The sequence below is a fragment of the Marmota marmota genome, unplaced genomic scaffold (genome assembly GCF_001458135.2).
Source record: "Marmota marmota marmota unplaced genomic scaffold, marMar, whole genome shotgun sequence".
Lineage (NCBI taxonomy): Eukaryota > Metazoa > Chordata > Mammalia > Rodentia > Sciuridae > Marmota > Marmota marmota.
In genome coordinates, this window is record NW_026000005.1 from 3,800,644 (window position 1) to 3,822,320 (window position 21,677).

At 34.7% G+C, this 21,677-nt stretch overlaps 2 long non-coding RNA genes across 4 annotated transcripts in view; one reads left to right on the forward strand and one right to left on the reverse strand.

Moving 5' to 3' along the window:
- Positions 1–16,525, reverse strand: part of LOC125618152 — a 41,758-nt gene extending 25,233 nt beyond the window's left edge. The window contains exon 1 of the long non-coding RNA XR_007349390.1: positions 15,515–16,525. This is a non-coding gene — a long non-coding RNA (uncharacterized LOC125618152). The remainder of the gene's footprint in view (positions 1–15,514) is intronic.
- Positions 1–21,677, forward strand: part of LOC125618151 — a 117,485-nt gene that overhangs the window by 65,758 nt on the left and 30,050 nt on the right. For all 3 annotated transcript variants that reach the window (XR_007349387.1, XR_007349389.1, XR_007349388.1), the window contains one exon: positions 8,262–8,360. This is a non-coding gene — a long non-coding RNA (uncharacterized LOC125618151). The remainder of the gene's footprint in view (positions 1–8,261; positions 8,361–21,677) is intronic.

Here is a 21,677-nt window from a genome sequence, read left to right on the forward strand (position 1 = left end):
CGCCCTTCCTTCCTCCCTCCCTCCCTCCCTCCCTTTCTTTGTTACTTTCTTCTTGAATAAAGCTTTGCTAACAAGGAGAATAGATCTCCCATTGGTTCTAAAGTTTCCCTAATAATGCCTTACTGTACACTGCTCTTGCATTAACATGCTTTACCTAATCCTGATTTTCCAAACTATTCAATAGCACCTTGTCATGTGGCTTATTGCAAAAGACTCCAGTATTAACACATTTCCAGAGAACTTTTCTCCTTCCTGTTGGTACATGGTGGGCAAGTGGATGTACAAGTTTCAGCAGTTCTCCACAGTATCAAGTATAATTTTTAATGCTGTGTAGGGTATTCTCACGGAAGTGAAGCCCTGGCAGGAGTGAGAGCATGTGTACCTCCTAATGCCAAGTCCAGCAAACTTAATTTCCTAGATACCCCTACCTCTGAAAACTGCCACTGCTGTATCATGCATGGCCTGTTCCCTTAAAATTAAAATCTGACTGTTCCCTAGCCTGAATTCAACAAGGATGTGTTTCTAAAAAAGAAGGTTCTATTTCAGAGTCAATAAACAAAAACCTCTCACCTATAACTTAGGATGTTATAAGATCATAACATGATACATTTTTTTGCTTAAAATATTCAAAATAGTTTTGCATGAATGGTATGTCCCTATGCAAAAACTGCAAAGTTGATCTCAAAATCTCTACCTGGGGTTTCCTATGAGGCTACTATAAAAATATTTAAAATTCATAAAAAGGTATTATTTAAAATAGGCACTTTTGATGCACATCCTAAAATTTTCTCATAGCTTTTTGAAAGCTATGAGAAATCACCCTAAATTTTTCTAATATCTTAAGAAAGGCTTTACTGTAACATACTTGACTTCATATTTATCTTGAGAGCATGTTTTTCTGGATTTGATCTTGCTCCAAGATTTTTTCTTACTTCTGAGAGATTTCTTCTGTAACAGACCAGATATGGGAAATAATTTTATTTCTAAACCCTGCAAATCCTACCCTGTTTTCATTTGTGTTTATCCTGCCTGAAAATTGAATAATCTCTACTTTAGTTTATATCCTTCCATCTTCATTTTATGCTGTACAGCTAAAAGAAATTGGACATCACTTTTAACATTCAGACCAGAAATATCCTTAGCTAGTGAAACCAATTAGTTCATTAGGACATCTCTATTTTTTTTCAGGTGAAGATTTCCTAAACTTTCCATCATACACAACCAAGGTCTCTTATCTTCTAGCCTCCAGCTCACTTTACTCACCTTCAAGACTACAATGATAGCCTCTCTGAGACTTATTGGTCCTGGAAATACCCCAATTCCAGGTGATACAATTCTGTTACTATTTCTACATAGTAAATCCACTCAAAACTCTTTCATATAAAACAACCTTCATTTTGTTTTGCTCCTGATTTTTATCAGTAGTTTAGGGAAGAGCTCAGCTGGGTAGATCTTACTAGGAGCCTTTCTTTCAGTTGTAACCAAATGTTGGCTAGGGCTACTGACATGTAAAGGCTCAGCCAGGCTCACTGTCTGAAACTCCCTCTCATGGTTAATACTCTTCTTAACTGTCAACTGGGCACTAGTTAAGCTGGCAACCAGCGTCTACCTATGGCTTAGCTTCCTTACATCATTGCAGTTTCTTTGAATCAGACTTCTTACCTGGCAACACAGGACCCCACATGCAGAATTCTTATGATCAAGGTGGAAACCATATCAGCTTTTATGAGCTATGCTTGGGAATCACATATATCATTTGTCTTATACTTAGTTAGTTATCATAGTTACAAACCAACCCAGATTCAAAGTTAAGGAACATACACCCACTTCTCAATGGGAGGAATACCTAAGAATTTTATAGCCATTTAAGAAAACAAGAGACCTTGCTAACTTGCTTTCTTGCATTTGCACCTATAGCCCTTAATGACAGCACTAAACACATAAGGGATGCCCCATAAACTGCGCTGACATAAGGACTTTTGGTAGGAAAGGAAAGGACTTGTGTGGGTGATGCTAAAACTAGTGAAGCATTGTGTTGGGGGATTTAACAAGAGAAAAGACTGTTGTTGACTTACTATTGTCTATCTTAGATGATGTAAGTATCTGTCTTCCTAAAAGCAAAGGGCTGACTCTGATTCTTCTCTTGGTACTTTTTTCATTTCCAATTATTCTAGGCTCAAGATAGACTTCTACATTGCTAGATCTTTTATTTTGTGTTTTTGAAAAACAGTCAGTTTTCTATACTTCATGATGAACTGGCAGAAGCCTTAAGCGAGTGATCTGGAAGAACTATGGATTCTCTCTAGGGATGGTGTTTTAGGGAGCAACTCTGGTCACAAAGATATCTGGCTGAATGTCTTTCTTTGTTCCATGTTAGTTTGATTATAAAAATGTGTTTTGACTTTCTTATGCTGTTGTTTACAGAGAAATTCCTGAAGTGAAAAAGAGGAACAATAGGAATATTATATACCGAGTTCCAATTCCTAGATTATAACCTAGGATGAGTTTAGTAAATGTACTTTTTATACTCACACAAAGTTATAAACAGCACAAAGGCCTTAGAAAACCTTTGTTATGGCCCCTTAGGACTCCCACCTAACAAGTTAATGGGTTATAAGTGGAAATGTCTACTGAAAAATGTCAGGCATCTTGTTTAAATGCTCTGAAACAAAACAATTTCTGTGATGCATGTATAGTGATGCCAAGAAGTTCATCTGCCAGCAAAAATCTCATCCTTTAACTACCATGTTATGGCAGCATGAAGGAACACAATGAGATTTGTTTAGAGTGTCAGTCTCCCATCTCTGGGCTAACTGGATTAAGCCTAAATTGCACATCATTACATAAGACTGCATGAAAATGTTTGCCTTTTTTGTACTTAAAGTACTCCATAGTGTTTTTTAAATAGCCAAAATTAATTGAGCTAATTAAGTACATTCAGAGTCAAAGCAGTAAATTTTTCAGGTATTCTAATTCATGTTATTATTTACTTAATACACAAAAATAGCAGGGAGTTTCAAGTAGAAATTATTTCTTGTTGGACATGGCAAGAGTTGAGGAGAGGCTTAATAATGCGGCAGTTGAAAGCATGGATTTTAAAGCGAGCAAGATCTAGTTTTAGCTTCTCTGGTGAATAACTGTGACTTTAGAAAATTTGCTTAACCTCTCCATTGCTCATTTTTCTCATTTGTAATAAGGGATAAAGGCATTAACCTTCTTGGGTTGTCTCTTAAGGGTCAAATGAGATAACACACACAATTCTTTTATCTCTGTTTGATACAGAGTAGATGCACACTTAACAAGCCATATAAGCTCGAGTATACATGTTCAATACGTACCCTGAGTGTGGGAAGTGGGGGGCAGAGAGGAAGGTGACAGTGTTTTGGCAAGAGCACATAGAGAACATTATTGGAGATGTAGTATCAATGTGATGGCTATTTGTTAATATATTGTTCATGAGATTTTGAATTTTAAAGATTCAAAACCAGGATGGAATAGAAACAGAATGATAGGAGGCATATGGGGATATATGTCACCGGGAGAGAATGTTTTGTACAAAGAACAAAGAAGAAAGTCAGAAACATTTCTCATGTCCTGCTCACCCCATTTCAATGGTACTTTGGCACCTCTTCCTCACCAGCACTTCTGTGCACCAATGGGCAAAGGTCTGTCCTTTGTTCAAGGCTCAGGTGTCTAGTAGGTGAACCATCTAGAAAACACCAGGCCATTACCTGTCACTGCAACCAACTTAGAAAAATATTTACATTTTATTGTGGGAGGAAAGTTCAGTATGACATACAAATAAGAAGGGACTTTAATGAGAAGTGAGAGAGGGGAAGGAGTGGAGAAAAGGCTTTCAGATGTCAAGGACTTTCCTCCTTTTTCAAATGAACTGATGAGGTCACCTTTGTTTTTAACTCTCACATATTAGGCTGTTTTGAAGAAAGACATTCTGCAATATAATATAATAATCTTGCCATTTTTAATTACAGTAATTATTTCTACTACTTAAGATTTATTTCTATAATAGTTTTGTTAAAAAAAAACAGTAATCAAGTTTAGCCATGTATGTAAAGAAATACAGTATAAAGTGGTAAATTTCTAGTTTGTTTTTAAAGTTTCCACACAAAAAAATTATTTCATATTTATGCCATTGTGTAAAAAGAAACAATTCTTTTAACACCCTTCACACTACTACTTAAAATATTACTTATGAATCTATAAGCCTTGATAAAATGTTTCCTGTTTTTCATTCCCCAAGGCTAATGTGACCCAATTATTAGCTTTGGATAGGGTTAAACAATAACTTCCCAGGCTCGCCTTTGTGAAAGAATAGAAAACAAATATACCTCGAAACATTAAGACACCAGAAAGTTTCCCATACTTGGATGTCGCCCTGGAAGGGTACGCAGGAATATTTTTTAAAAGTCTTTTACAGGTTTTTTCTTTGCTTACAGTACTGAATAAGTCCTTTCTACCCCTACATGTTAACTATGCCATGCATTTTATCTTTAATCCTATGCAATAGTGATTACAATGTACCAGGTACCATTCCATACGTGGGGAATATACCAGTAAACAAGATGGATCAAAATCTCTGGTATCTGGAGCTTATAGTCTAAAGGGACAGACAGAATACAAGCAATATAAATACGTATGGAATGTTGTGATAAATGAGAAAGTAACATAGGAAAGGAACAGAGAGTGTCACTGGGGTTGGGTAAAGATTCCAGCTATACAGCAGGCTGTCTAGAAAGCATTTTTGAGAAGATGACAGTTAAAGAAAGATGTGAGGAAAGTAGAGGAGGCCACTGTGCTTGATGGATAGTTAAGCCTGTAGTAAGAGAAGGCCAGGCCGCTGGTCTACTGTAAGGACGTGGGATTCTATGCCATACATTAAATGGGTTACTTCTATGAAACAGGAATCCATCATAGGTAAATCTACATCTTCTCTTTGTAATTCTTCACGCTTTTCTATTCCGTTCTCTGACCCAGAGAGGCCGAACTATGTTTTCCTGTTTCTTCCTTTTGATTACCTTCCTTATCTTTCAATCATTCAAATGTCCCCTCTGTTGGAGAGGTGGAGACCATAGCTACCTATGTGTCTTTGCATCAGTAGTTCTCAGGAGTGGCCCTAAGCCCATCTGTGACAGTGCTGGGCACCTACTGAATGAAATGCAGATTCCTTGGCCTCATTCAGGACATACTCACTTAGTATCTCTAAGACTGGGGCTTCAGACTCTGCGTGTTTAAAAAGGTTCCCAGGTTACTTTTCTTATAAAGTTTGAAAATTAGAATCCTAAATTACAGAAGTAGCACCCTTCTGATAAGCATCCAAGCAGTTTCTTAAACCCATTTTTTTTTTTGCTCCAAAATAATTCAACTATTTGATTTGGTCCTGCTATATTTTGACTGCCTAAAATCTGCTAAATTTTTATTTCTATTTTTGTCCAATGCTTACAAAGTATTTTATTTTGTGTAGCATTTTATCATTAAATATTATCCATAAGAATCATTTTGTACACTTCTCATCAATTTGGATATGAGATCCCATGTCTTGTCCACAATACAAATTGTGGAAGGATTATCTATGTAATTTATATATCTGCACTGATTTTATTTATATTAATATGCTCATATCTCCAAGATAGATTATTTTTCAACATTTTACTTGAATTAAAAACAAAGGAACCTGAAAGTTACAAGTAAATGCTATGTATCATTCTATGTTTTTATACTATTCAGAATGAACTTGAGGGCTTTCACAGAGGTGTAGTGGGGAATGTTTCTGTGCCTTTGATTGTTGTAGAACTTGAGATGAGGACTTCACATTTCCCAAGAATTTATATACCACTGCTTCCATATCACACACGGTCTTCTGGAAGACACTAGATTAATGTTTTCCAGAGTATTTCCATTACAATTTCCAGATTTCCACAATTTTACACAGAAACTACCCTCCTAGTTTTTTGCAGATTTCACAGGTTAATTTCCCCTGTTCCAGAACATGTTGTTTCAAAAGATTGGGGAGAATCAGGAATGTCAGAAATAAGCAACAAGGGAGGCACTGTCATGTACCAAGCAGATAAATATTTAGTTGAGTAGCTGAATCCAGACCTTCCTAAGAAGATGGGATCATTTGGCCTTTTACTAATAATTCTGAATTATTTCCTAGAAGAGAGAGGGTATGGTATTTTGATTAAGAGTATTGCCTAGTGGTTTGGGCTAAGACCTATGATTAAAGTTTCCTTTTAAGCTGGAGAGGATCAGAGGAGGGAGTCTTGATGTCCCAGTTCAGCAGGACTATGTTTACAGCAAATAGAGAAAAGCATGCATTTCCTCTCAAGTATTAGGATTTGCAGCTGCTGTTTAAAACTACATCCAAAGGGGTGCCAAAAGCTGAAGCAAATGATCCATACATTTTTAGAACATAAGCAGAAAGGCTTGTGAATATTTTAATAATTGAACTGCATATAATAAAATGTCTTAAAGGAAATTTCTGCTTTTCTATGAGTTTGGTTGAATTAATTGTATTCAAAGTAAGTTGTATTTTTTTTTTCAGGAAGATAAAGGAACTTTCCACTTTTCAAAATAATAATGCATTTTCTTAGGGAAAGGGCTTAAAAAGCTCTAGATATAAGTTGTGTTAGATGGTAAATGAGTAGCAATCTATTAAAAGGAAGAAAAATATTTTTATATTACATATCTCAAAGTCTTCATTTACTTTAGATTTTTACATAGGAGTCATATAATTTTGAAAACAAACTTGAAACTTCTCAAATTCTGCAATAGTATAATATAGCTAAACACTGGGCAAAGTTTTAAGAAGCTTTACATATGTGATCTTAGTCAATCCGTACAGCACCCCATGATGTAAATATTATGACCTTCATTTGACAGATAAGGGAACTAAGAAAATGTTTAATAAATCTGCCTGAGGTCATAGAGCCAGTGAAGAGTCAGTACTAAGACTGAAGAAACACTTGTAAAATTATCCCAGCCAGTTCTCCCTGTGGAAAGTGTACACAGCTGTCGAAAGTCTGAGTTAAAGGTGCCAGAAGGTCTACCCAAATACATTACCTTCAACAGTTTACAACACCGCCTAAAGTTCCCACCATCAAAGAAAGCACTTTGTGCTGATACTGCCTCTAGAAGGCTACAGTTTTAAAATATTACCTAAGGAGAATTGTCCATTAATGATAATAAGACAACATAGACACATTTTAGGTAAATCTAAATGACAAAATGAGAAATTAATGGAAGACCTGTTGGAGGAAAAGCTCCATAGTATGCATTTTTGTTCAATGTTGGCAAAGTGTTGGGGGGTGGGGATTATGAAGACAAAATTCATCCAGTTTAGCTTTTGTTAGATATGAAAATGATCCATTTTAAGTTATCTTTTCATTTGGGAGATATAACCATACCAGATGGTTAAAACTTTACCATTACAAATGGAAAAGTTTAATTAAGGGAAAAAATTATCTATGTATAATTTATTTTGTCCTTTTTAAATAAATTCTTTAAAAGAGGTCCCACATGCAGACCCCTACTGATACATGCACTTTCAAATATATATGTGAGAATACAGGGCTCCCTAAGAAAATTGTTCAAATTCATCAGTTTCTCCCATGTAACTCCCCCCAAACTGTCAAGTTAACATAAAAAATATTCTAGCACCGCTGCACTTCTCACCCATCACCTAAAGCTAGTGCCTGATGGAGGTAGTCTTTAACAGCTAAGAGAATATAATATGTAATTGTTTGAACTGCGTATCCTAATGAGCATCCAGGGCTACATTTAAGCTGATATTTTAAAAAGCAAAATATGGGTACTGAAAATGATCAAGACCAGGATGACATTACATACAACTGGCTTGTGAAAGTACCTTTTGCCTATTCACTGTTTGGACAACCATAGATTCAACTATCCCAGGTTGGGGCTTTAGGTAAAAGAATTTGCAACATGAAAGTGAGAATGGAGGTGTTAACAGATGATCTTAGGAAAGAGGCGGTGGGAATGGGAACACTATTAATTTAAAATCTTTCCAAAAGGAGCAAACTGATCTGACTTTCTTGTTGAGCTACAACCAGGTTCTTTTCAGTTCTTAAAACATTTTCTTTACTCTGTGTTTAACAACAAATGTGGGCCAATAGCTGTGAGTTAATTGAAAAGGATTGTTTTCTAGTTGCCAAGAAACAGTGCTTTCTTACATTATGCAGGCCATTATGTGCACAGATCAAGCTTCCTGATTTTTCTTTTAGGGTTTAAGAATATAGGCTGCTGTGATTTAGCTGTCCCTTGAGGAGAGTAGCGCAAATCAAGAAGGCTTAGAAGGGTGTTGTTCCATTTCAATTTTCCAGGTAAGATTTGGCTTTGAAAGTGCTACCTTCTTCCTTGTACTTAACTTTCCCTAAATCACTTAAAAGCTTTTATGTTGAGTGAATGAGCAGATCTAAAATAATGACTTTACTTGAGATAGCTTCATGTAAAATCACTAAATTGATTTTCTTCCAGTTTTAAATTGAAGGGGAAAAATAAAGAGGTAGAGTTAATATTGTCTGTGAGAATGGATCTAATGTTTGTTTCTTCTTGATTTCAGAGTAGTAGATTCATTTCAACAAAGAGGTCGTGTGTTTAAGGTTAAAATATTGATATTTTTTGCTATAGGAGCAAATATCATTATTTCTATTTGGAGGAAAGGTTTCAAATCTTGTGTGACTGGTTCTGGCAATGAAATATGCTTTATATTTTGTGACCTTCTCAAAGATTTCTTAATCTTATACATAAGTATAACTTGATTATTTGTCTCTCAAAAAAACACACATTTTTTTCATTATCTTTTCCTTCTGTTGGCTATTTTCTTGATGATTAAGATAAAATCAGGGTTCATATACTGAGTGGTGCTCATAAAAGTTATGATACAAACAAACAAATTTTAAAAGGCTATCCTTTATCCTCAGGAAGTAAAACAACAGTTCTTGGTTCAGTTAGTAGGTTCCAGGCTCACAAATGCTGTGCTCACTGTGGGTAATACCTGGTGAAACTTGAAAAAAGACTATGTTGTTTGTCAGGTCAAATCATCCTGCTAATGTTAAGGGAGGCATTGCTTTCTTAGGCTCAAGCTGAATGCTGCAATCCTATGAATTTAAAGTTAACATCACAGAGGCTGGGTACACTATATGTTGAAACAGGTGTTCACAGATGAATCTAGCTGAATGAAGTTATTGATCCTTTCTTCATATTTTACCTCCTGTCTTGCATGCTTCTAGTTTTTCTTAGGAACTTAGCTCCTTTAAAAGGAAGATCACCCAAATGGATACAAGTCAGGTCAAATATTTGTTGTCTCATTAGGTAAGTTTCCAGTTGTTCAAGGTTTGAAGCCACCTAAGTATAAATATGACTTGTGTAATGTGAGCCTTCATTGATGCTGCAGAGAAATTATTTCAGCATGCCTTTACCTGACAATATGATTTTGGTTTTCCACAAATGAACCAAGACTTTCATATGGAAACTATTACATGGAATAACGTTGATAAAATTATAGTTGAATAGGAACATATAATCCATTCATTTAGTTTTAACTCTAAAAAAGCTAGAGTCTCCTTTATTGAATTCTTATATATTCTTAATGAACTAAAATCATCATAGTATCATCAGCTATCGTAAATTCATCACACTATTTTTTAATATGTAGTAGTAAAACTGAAGCATTTACATAAATTGCATGATTTGTGGTTACCTATGCTTGGTGTGACTTACCAATTTTAGTTTTTTTAGGACTGTGCACTTGATTCCAGGTAGGATGTAATTAAGCAATTCCATTGTAGTTCATATTTCTTGCTTCGCCTTGCTCAAAAGTGCTCTTTACTCTGAATTTGTCCTTTTGATATACTGGTGCTTTAGGGCTTAAAATATCTATGCTGGTAAATGTGTGTTTTGTTTTGTTTTTAATTTTTTTTTTTGCAACTGTTAGACCAAGGTGACATTTGAATATATGGGATAAATGGAGTGGAGCAAAATTCCAGACTGATACAATATCTCAGAGAAAAATTTCTCATATCTACATATCTAGCATATTATTTCCTCTTTGATGGTATGGCAAAGTGATTATGACATTTTTTAAAATAACTATACAGGGAATATTTACTACTACAACAAACATTGTTTATTTATTTATTTTTCCTTTGTTTTGTGGTACTGGGGATTGAACTCAGAGGTGATTTACTACTGAGCTACATGTAGCCCTTTTTAATTTTTATTTTGAGATAGGACTTCACTAAGTTGCTGAAGCTGGTCTCAAACTTGTGATCCTCCTGTCTCAGCCTCCTGAGTCACTGGGATTACAAATATGCACCACCACGACCAGTTTGATGGCATTTCTGTGTGGCATTTTTAGTTGTTGTTAAGCAAATATTAACTGATATCGATGTCTTCTCCATGGGTTAAGAATTTTCAAAAGGAATGAGGTCCATCTAAATCTGGATGGCAATCAGTGTACAAAATTTTTGTTTCAAGCTTAATTCAGAAGAGACTGAACTATACTGATAATTAATAGATCATAGTGATAGACATATCATAAAATGATAAAGAGCACTTGTTAATTATTGGATCTAATGGCTTTAACACCTTGAGAAGACTTTAAGAAGGTTCCCAAAAGCATTATGAAATGATGTGTGTGTAAAAGTAGTGGGGGTGGGGGTGGGGGTGGAGGAATGGTTAGCTGATAGTGTAGAGGAAATGAACCATATTATCAACTAGCCCATGCTTCTCCAGTTTGTCTGCAAGAACACAGGAAGCCTAAGAGGCTTTGACAAACCCTTCATGGAAATCAAGATTAAACTGCTGATAGCATTACTCTAATCTACCATTCAAACTCTAGTCAAATACAAGGTTAATTTTATGTATTTCATTTATTGTGAACTCAAGTAGGCTTTTGATTATTAATTTGTCTATTGCAGAGACTCAACATTTATCATTGTTCTACAGTTACTTCAGGAATTCTCACTAAGTAGCTTATTAATTTTTCAGCAACACTTATTTTTTCTGTGTTTTGAAAACTGGGATATTTGCCCTATGACACATCTCTTAAACATCATTTCAAAGATTTCTAAAAAACATTCTCATGCCTTTAATTGCTAACTTCTCTGTAGTCATTTGGTATAAAATTTATCTGACTAGAAATTCAGAATAATATATAAAATAATATAGTGCTTTCTTATTCTCTGCTTCTTAAAATACTAGATGATTTGCCTTAATATAAGTACTTCTTTTAGTAATTATAATTGTTATATTGTTTATATATAATCAGTACCAACTTTGTCTTGCTCTGATATGCCATGAGGGATGTTCCCATCTTTTTCCCTTAAACGATTTTTAACACTCCTCAACTGCAATGATTTGATTTTTGAACCATTCTTATATGTTCCTTTTTCAGTGTTTCTTATAAGCATTTCTAAAACTTGAAAGCCTAGTCTTTCTTCTGTCTCCCCACTTTTCCGTCAAGCAGTTAAGAGTTTGGCAATGACTGAAGATGTTTTTCATTCATGACAACAGAGGGGGTGGGGTAGTCCTGGCATCTAGTGGGTAAGGAGCAGAGAGGCTGCAAAATATTTTCAATGCACAGGACACCCCCCCACAACAAGAAGTGCCCAATTCCAAAAGTCAATGACAAGAAATCCTGCTTTGCAGGTCTCACATATCGTACCATGGATAAATACATGATTACAGGCCAGAATTTTGTTTTGAGGACATCTTGAAATTTCATGTGACTTCATTTCTTTTATTTTTAATATTTCCCTATAGGATCACACCTATTTTTTAATTGAACTTTCTGTAACCTACACATTTAAGGTCTAGGAATCATGATCTGACTGGATTATCCAGTTTTCCCTTCCTTGATTATTACCAGTACCAAAATGACAATGGTCATATTATCTTTAAGCTCATGTCATGGCCATATTACTAAATAGTGCTTTGTCTGAGTAACTTGTAGATTATTTCCCTTATTGCTTCTACTTGAGGATAAAGAAGGATTCATTAAAGCAAGACAATAATCATCTGTTTAATGACTGTCCTGGATTTCTGGGTCCAATGTCCTTCTTTAATAATCATTCATTCATTCTACAGATATTTATAGAGCACCTATCATGTTCTACTTTTATGGTGATTATGTTCTAGTGGAAATCAAAAAAAAAATGCCCATTTTCTTTAACCATTTTGATCTTGTTCTACTATATGTTAAAAACTAAATTTCAACAACAAATAATCAGTTATAAAAGTTCATTCAGACTTTTTCCCCCCTTTCACATACACCTCTGTTTCTTGGGAACTGTCAAGAACCTGTCCATTAATTTCTGAACTTCACTTTTTTGCAGATGTCAATCTATTTTTAGTTATAACTTACTTTGTGTGCATTCTAAAAGTCTGACTTTGGAGTAAATTTTGAATGGAGGGAAATCAAATATTTAATGAGCTGAACCAGTGGTAATAAAAATAGTCAATCTGGCTCTTAAGGAAAAATAGCCATAAAAGTAAAGATGGAAAATTGTGAAAGGAAAGAGATCAGTCATGCTTGAAACTTAATTTATTTGCTATGCAAGAAGAAGAAGAAGGAGAAGGAGATGAAGAAGAAAAAGAAGAAAGTAAAACAAAACAAATGTCAAGAAAAAGTGAAGAAAAGAAACAATAACATCCATTTCTAGGGTAACTGTAACTCAGTGTAATTTTTTTCTCTGGTGGTATTTCTATCCCTGAGAATTCTTTAGAGTTCCATACTTATTTTATGGCATATTCCTCAATAGTTGTGGATAAAATTGGCTTCTTAGGGACTCAGAAGCATAAATGAAGCAAAATAGTATAATTTTATTATTCCAACCTGAATAGTCTTTGATTTTATTTTATATTTTTCCCATTTCTTGGTGCTTGTTTTCTTACTATTAGCTAGAATATATGCATGCTCCTGTTAAATAGTCTACTAATTTGTTAAAACATGAACAAAAAAATGTTGCTTTAAAAATCTCACACTTTGTAAAGCTATCTCTTTTTAACTAATATTTAACTTACAAATATTGCATTTATTAGAAGCTGATTCTCATCTTCTCTTTTCAAATTAGAGATAAATTATGATCTTTCCTAACTAGGAGTTTCTTGTTATAAAAAATACCAGGAAACAGTATGCATATGACTTTAGAAAACTGATTGTATTCTGTGGAGTTTATGGAAAATGAGATAAATTCTAATACTCTGGCTTATAACTGGCTTTCTAATGATGATTTTGAAACAGAAAACCGCTTATTCTTTTCTTAAAAGTCACAGTGACACTGACGGATTGCAAAGAAATTGCCTTTGTTATTCAAGCAAAGCCAAGAGGAGTCACTTCTTTTTTCAAGTCCAGGCAACATTCTGAACCCGGGCAAGTTACCTGGTCTCCAGGAACCTAAATTTCCTCAACAGTGAACTGAGTAAAAATATGTATCTCATAGGGTCTTTTATGGAAACTAAATGTGAAAATACAGGTTAGTATTTGCTATAGAGAAATCACATAATAACAAAGTGATATTCCTCTTTTATAACCTTAGGCACAGACTGTCATATTTCATTTGTTAGAAAAAATGCTGAAAGAATCTTAAATGACGTCTAGTGTACCAAGCATCTGATGCTAGAATAGTTTATAGATGTCCCCTAAGCACTAGCCTGTGCTTTAATTGTTCTAATAAAATAAAAAGTGTTACCTCCTAAGGCATCAGACATTGGTAAAAATTACGTTGAAACTTATGAGACTGCCACTTTTATAGGTCAAAACAGCCCAATATTGGCAAACTTCATGAGTCAACCTAACGCAAATCCTACTCACAAGATAATTCTATATGATAAAAATGTGATATGACTTGATAAGGCTAGAATGTAGAAGTAGCTGTATTATTGTTAAAAACCATTATTAAAAAACACTTTTTGAAAGAAAATATAGTAGTTATTAGGAGCCTTGACCAGGGGTCAATAAGTTGTAATCTATGGACCAAATCTAGTCCACTATTTTGTGTAGCCCACGGGATAAGAATTCCATTTGCATGTTTAAAGAGTTGGGGGGAAAAAAACTGAAGAATACTTTGTGACACATGGGATTTATATGAAATTTAAAATTTTAGTGTCCATAAATAAAGTTTTTATGGAACACATCCATGCTTCTTCATTTACATATTACGTAAGTCTGTTTTTCTGCTGTAAAGACCAAGTTAGGTAGTTGAGACTATGACTTCACAGCTCATAAAGCCTAAATACTACCTATCCCTTCAGGGAAAAAATTTGCTGACCCCTATCCTAGAGTCATACTGCCTGCATTCAAATGCCAATGTCACTACTTCTTAACTAGGTAATCTAGGCAAATTGTTTAATATTTCTGAGCCTGGTAAAATAATTTTAAGTGCCAAGCATATTACAAATACACTATAAATGTTACTATGATTGTTAATAACCATTAATACTCTTCTGGGGTGCCATTGTAAATGGGCTATGACTGTTACATTGATATATCATGATATAAAATTCAAACAACTTTCATCAGCTTCTGTGGACTTAATAGTAAAATGCAACCACTTGCTCATATAAATGATTTTAATATTTACATCTCACTCTAACACATGGTTCATTTCAAGTTAAAAATATTTAAGCTTCTAAATTTGCAAATGCTAAGCTGCAACATAGGGGCTGTTTTGTCCCTTGGACAATGAACATCTGCTGAAACAATTTGTCCAATGGAGCATTTGCTTCTGCTGGCCTTTTTATTTTTTATTTTTATTTTTTTTTAAGAAATGGAAAAAGGATCATTGTTTAACTGCAACTCTTCTCATCTTCTAAACCAAGAAATTTTCTCTTGGGACAACATGTTTCTAGGACTTGGAAATGTGAAGTGACCTCAACTGTTTATTTATTTATTTTTTTCCCATTCAAATAAGTGAAGTTTTATTTTGAGTGCCTTATCTTTTTTCTTTCCTATTTAAATATTGTTTGAAAGACCATAGGCTCCCAACCCCAAACTGTCCCAAGATTTCAAGATTCTGTATTGACTTGAGTTCTGCAGCACTTGCTAAATCTGAAAAAGACTACTGAAAAAAGACTAGAGGTAGAGTAGGTTACCACACAGCAGAAACAAGGTTTTATATTAGAAAAGCTTCTTAGAAATGGCGCAGATCTATTACTTATTGTATGCAAAGTTGGAAAGGTCTGGTGGGAAGAGGATCCAAAATCTTGAAAATAAAATAAAATACTCCCAAAGCTAAAATTTCAATAGCAGCCTAGTGATAATAGATGGTTTCGTGGAAGGACTGATAAACTTTAAGTCTAAGACTTATCAGTTAGGTTACTTCTCCAGCTTTTCTGCATTAGTTTCCCCAGGGGAAGTGAAGAGAGGACACTTGAAGCATTCAGCTTTATGAGGCATCCTTAAAGAGTTGGAGAATAATAACTATTAGAGGTCTCTGGGTAAACCAGTTTCAATTAAAGATGCTTCTTTTGTTACCTTGCTTAAAAGAGCTTCTGGTCCTTGGGGATTACATCAAGAGCAATGAATTGTATCTGAAATGGGGAAGGGAAAGAAAGTGTTGTGAAATTTCTTGTTAATTCATAAGCATGAAGTGTTGTTTACAGTATTTCAATAGGACAAAGTAGCCTGAGACCTGCAAGTCAATATTTAAGCATTGAAGAGTTTCTGTTTGCCATAGAAGTGAGGAACCGTGCAGTTTTCAAATGGAATGGGTTGTATTGCATATAAATCATTCCTAATATTGTTTTGTTTTCTACTTAATATGTTTATTATTAAATTGGTTGAATATATAAAGAAGAAGTTCAGTTAGTTACCAACTCAAAAATAGTTTGCCACGTGTTATATATTTTGCCACTTAGTTAAAATCTTTAGCATTCTTTGGTATGGAGACTTAGGATGCTTGTGGGATGGAGGGAAATTTTCCTTTGAGTGAACTGTAAGAATCTTTTGGATGACAAACACTTCTGTAATTTCCTTCACCATTTTTAGATTCTTTGGCATCACTTATTTCAAGTATGTCTCTGGAATGTCAGGGAGATGCCACACATCATTTTGAATATTGTGTTTTAATATAATATCAGGCAAAATTTATTCTTAGAGAATTCAGAAAAATAGGTAGGATGCTTTATTTTCTTATCTTTTGTCAAAACACAAAACTTTAATTAAGAACCAAATGGGGCTTCTGGTCAGTTTTCTACCTGTGAAATTAGATTAGAAAGGAATTTTTATCCTCTGGCTATAGACAGTAACAGATTTATGTGTAGAGGGGGAAAGAATTGAGAAGAAGGGAACCCATAATGTAGACTTATCTCTTAAACTATCAAATGGTCCAAATATTTGGTCCAAAATTGTGAAGTTGTTTTGTTCTGGATATTGACACTTGAGTCCTCTACATATAAACTTTTTAGAAGAATGAGTTTGCTAATACTTTGAAATTAACTTTCTCTTATCATTTTCCAAGTTGAATAAATCTTAGATTTAAAATTCTATCACTGCTAGCTACTCTAATTCTCTTAAGTGAGCATGTTAAATTTGTTGTGCTGGCACCAGTAGACATAGGGAAAGAAAGAGGAAGACAGACCTCATGAGATCATCTAATCCGCACTAACGTCATTGAAAACAGTTGGTTCCTTAGTTTAAGGTTTCCAAGAGATTTGTTACACCTGAAATTGCTGTATGATTAGGTCTCTAATAATAAAAGAGGTTTGCTTGCCTTTCTGATCAAGAATCACTGCAGTATCAAACAAAGGATGAATTCTTTCCTAAGAAGCTTATGACCAATTCAGGTCTCTACAAGCATTCCAGGAACAAGATTCTTTTTCGTTACCAAGATCATAAGTGTGATTTTGGCCCAGAAGCTTAAAAACTACAGCACATATGCAGTGTCTCACTTGTTCTGTGAACCATTTTTTTTTTTTATTCCTGTGTTCCAAATTTTTTTTTCTATCCTTGTGATATTGGGAAACAGCAGGTATGAGTATTTTTAGCTGGCTTACCTGAATCAATCTCTCCCCAAGTCAACATATTTGAACTAACAACAATCACAACAAATTCTTAGCAGAAAAAACAAACAAACAAACAAACAAAAAAAAAAACCTCCCTGCTCACTATTTTCTAGCTCCTGTCTTGTTATTTTTAGTTTTGTGACCTTGGGAAAATCATTTACATTCTCTGAATCTTTTTCCTCTTCTGTGGAGAATGAGTCTAAAGGACTATAAGAGTCTCTTTTGAGCAAATTTGAAGCAATTTTGTGATGAAGAAAGGGCAGTGGGAGAGAGACACGTCAGGAATTCCTCACACTTCTACCATTCCCACAAGGACAGCAGACTTTTAGCCATGACCCCAGTTTCATTAGTTATCTTAATTTTGGGGATAAAAATTCACACAAAGCTAATGTATTTAAAGTTGATGCGGAGAGAGATTCTGAATTATAACCTTTCATTTTAGCTATTTTTTTAAAAAAACAGTTTTAAGGTTTGAAAACTGGTATGTTTTAGATTAGAAAACTGAATCACATATCATGTGTTAGTCTCTGAGGAAATAACAGTTACTAATGCTAATTATTAACTTTGGTGTTGACTTCTTTTCCCTTGTAATTAACAAAATGCAACTTTTCATCATTTCCTGGATTTTTATGATAAATGTATTTCTCTCTAGCACTGCTTTGTTAAAACCCTCCAGAAAAGTTCAAAATATACTCTATTGATAAAGTGTTCATAAAGATTAACTTTTAGTGATTCCATTTCATGGACATGAACAAATAGAATCTTTTATCAAGAGGTCAACTCTTCATTGATGGCTTTGAAGGTGGGGGGAAATTTTTTGTTGATAAACACCTTATTGCAATTCTTGAGATTGCCGCAAATGGCAGATATGTGTTTGATGATTGTAAAATAACCAGTTATGCTCAGATGATATAGTCAACACACTGGAAATAGGAAAAGGAGCTAGTTGTGTTTCACTTCCTGAATTTTTAAGTCCAAAAGCAGAAATGTTTTGTTTACTTCTTGTTTTGTGGAGCTGTTGCAAAAATGTCATTTCATTGCAAAGTTAGAGATAGTGAGTTTTACTTAACTGTGTGGAAAGTCTATTACTAGGTATATGCCAAAGTGTTACTGTAGAATTGGTTTAACATGAAAGATCTAGAAGCATATCCTTTCTATTAGATGATGTTAGGAATCATTATCTTTCAAATATAAAAATATTCTTCATTTTAACTGTCATCTGTTTAGTGCATTAGGCTGACAATGTTACGCTGGCTCAATGGCACCATGGAGCATTATTGTCCATTACAGAAAATTGTGCATGGCAGATAACAGACATAAGAAGAGCTAGTGATCAGTTACAATGCTAATGTTCATATTTTTTTTGTCACTACTGAAAAGAGTAAATAAAAATTTCCATAGAATCCGCAGTACCTGAATAATGCAAAGTTATAAATGTACACACATTACAAAACTGAAATAATGTAAATAATTTTACACCTTTTATCACAAATTAGAGGAGACTCCACTAAAGTGTCTATGGCTTTCAACTTTAAAACTCTTCATAGTCTAGTTTGTTTTCAAGGTGGATTTTATTAACTATTATTCGAAAATTAAAAGTATACTGCAGATTGATTTTGACAAATGTCGAAAATAATCTATTTTTTTTCATTTGAGTTCCTGAGGTAATCACAGAGAAAACCAGTAACTTTGTAAATACAGTGACGTCTCCAGGAGCCTGTGAAAACCAGAATGGATATAACTGTATAAAAGATGAATCTATGAGGATAATGTCCAAGTACATTATTTTCTTCAATTGTTCTGATTCAAGGGGGCCTCACTGAAGAAGAATTCAAATAATAAGATAATAGCTCTCTTAATACTCAGATTCATTGTCCAAGATAACCTAGAATCACAAATAGAGTACTTTCATTTTTGCACAGAAATAAAGGGTGAAGAAATTCAGAAGTTCAATTTCTAAAAAGATCATTAAAACACTCCTCATGTAGGTGTTTGCCTACAGGAGGTATTGGTTATCTGTGTGGCCCTAGTCATTTAGTTTATTTTCCTTGAATAAAAATGGCCCCACTTTTATCCATACCCTGGGTCTCTTATGTAGTGTGAAACACATAATTTTCCTGTTTCTCCTTCCATCACTCCCAGGAGCTCCACTCCTCAGGGAGTTCTGAATCTCAAGGGGGTTGTTCTTCTCATTTTACCCTTTCATTCTCAGCTTCCACAGTGTGGAAATCTCTTTCCTATCTCTTCCTCTTTTAAGCATCCCCTTCTATTCATTCTGCAAGAACCTAAAATGAGCACGTGTTTTCATTTATCTCCCTAAAACACATTTTATACTAGCTGGGTCAATGATCTTGTGTATTTCCTGAGATAGGAGGACATTATAGCACAGCACAGACATCCTTGTTCACTAGCCATCCTGGCCGCTGGCCTGCACTTTCTCAGGCCCTGGCTTCTGGGGCTTTTCTGTGCTGGCTTTCTTACCTTGTGCTATTCCCCTACTGCTTTCTGTGGGCTTGCAAAACGTGCCTCATCTGTCTCTAGTTAAAGCAAAACATTCTTCTTCATTATGCAAGCATCATATTTTGTACAGTGTTTAATTCATTTTAGCTGAACTTCAAAAGCAGAGTGAAAGATGGTTTACCAAGATGATTTGCTAAAGAAGGCAATTCTTTTTCCCCAGGAGCAATTCTGTTACCTCCTTTTATCTGCTCTAGTTCTACCTACACGCAAAGTTTTGTGTCACACTCTACATTTTGATGGATTAGCGAGGACAGCATTAGTTTTTGAAGGGCTCTTGAAAGAGATTCCTTCCTACTCTTCCTGACTATATACAAATCCCAAACCCAGTTGATTCTACTTGAAACATGCTTCTTCCCTCTGTAACTACCCTAGTCCAAATATCTTTTCAAAAACCTCCTAACCTCTTGTTGGGAGAAAAAAACCTTTTGCCAACTTTGAGTGACAGGGATGTGAGGAGAGGCTGAAAATTAACTGACATTGGAGTAATAGGACAAGTTTATTTTCACATGCATGGGGGAGTACCCCCTGTACAGTGACTTCCTGAACAAGTAGATAAGAGTTTCTAGACCCACTTAGTAAAGAGGAAGGGTAGGAATTCAAATGATAGAAGGTTCTAATGAAGCTTGTTTATACATTTTTTTTTTTTTTTTTTGGAATGTCCCAGTGCCAGGGGCCAGCTGCCTCCCTGGCTATGGCTATAGATTTCCTGGAGGTGCAATTTGTGGCAGCTGACTCTTTGTGTTACTCAGATAAGAGAAATTTAGATAAGCACCCCCTCCTTTTTTTTCTGCATCTGTTGTAACTCAGATATGTTCACTTTGCAATTATACTAATTTGGTGGGTTGGTGGTCCCTAGATTATCTCTCTACCTGCAGCCTATTTCTTACTAATCTGTTCTCCATATTGTAGCCAGAAATATTTCTAAAACACCTGATCATGGTGTCCTGCCTTCTTAAAAATACTTCAGTGGCTTTTCACTGCCAAGGATTATGATGTATAATCTGAGATTTACCACTTGCCCACTAAAGCTTAAAGAACAAAAGAGTAAAATTGTATAAATCTAGCCTAGATGGCTAGAGCTGACTTATATGGCACAAGATGTGGGACAAAGCGGGTTAAGTTATGATACACAAAAAGTCTTTGGTCTGTCTTTGGTAAGCGTGTTTCTCAGATTTTACTTCTGAAAAAGAACTGCTTTGGGAAGCATGCCAAAGTACCAAATCTTTTCCTTTTCTCTTAAACTTTAATTAACATTTACTCCCTTGAGGGCCTTACTGAAATGCCTGGCTAAGTTCATAAGCTTATTCTTATGAAAGTTAATAAGCTAATGTACTATGTATCTCCACATACAGTGTTTCTGTTTGACTAAGGTCCTTCACAACTTACTCCACAGGATAATCTGTAAAAGGATTTTCAGACACTGAAGCAACAGGTGAGAAGAAAATTTGAGCAATGGCTTTTGTATTATTTATGACTAGAAATGGCCTCACAGGGAAGAATTCTATTGCCTTTGTATAATTTGATCCAGTCAGGAGAAAGTTTCATGCTCTCCCAGGTAACCCTAATATATAGCATAATAGTTATCTTGTGGTATCCAGTTGTTATTATATTTGAATCATCCATACTTTTAAAAAATAACTTTATTTAAATATAATTTACATGCCATAAACCCACCCATTTAAAATATATATAATTCAGTGTGTTTTTTTGTTGTTGTTGGGCATTCACAGAGTTGTGTAAATCATCACTGCTAATTTTCAAACACTGTCATCTTTGTCATCATATCCCTGTAACCCATCAGCATTCATCCCCCATTCACAACCTGTATTAGATAATAAATTATTTTCTGGCTCTACAGATATTCCTAATTCTGTGTTTTCATACAAATGGAATCATGTAATATGTGATTTTTATGACTTTCCATTCACATGATGTTTTCAATGTTTATCTATGCTATGTGTTGCATGTATCAATATGTCATTATTTTTTTTGCCAAATAATATTCCATCATATGGATATCCAACAAACGTTGGTACATTCATCAATTGATGGACATATGATCTCTTCATGGACTTAATTGGCCATTTTTATACTCTCTCTGGAGAAGTCTATTT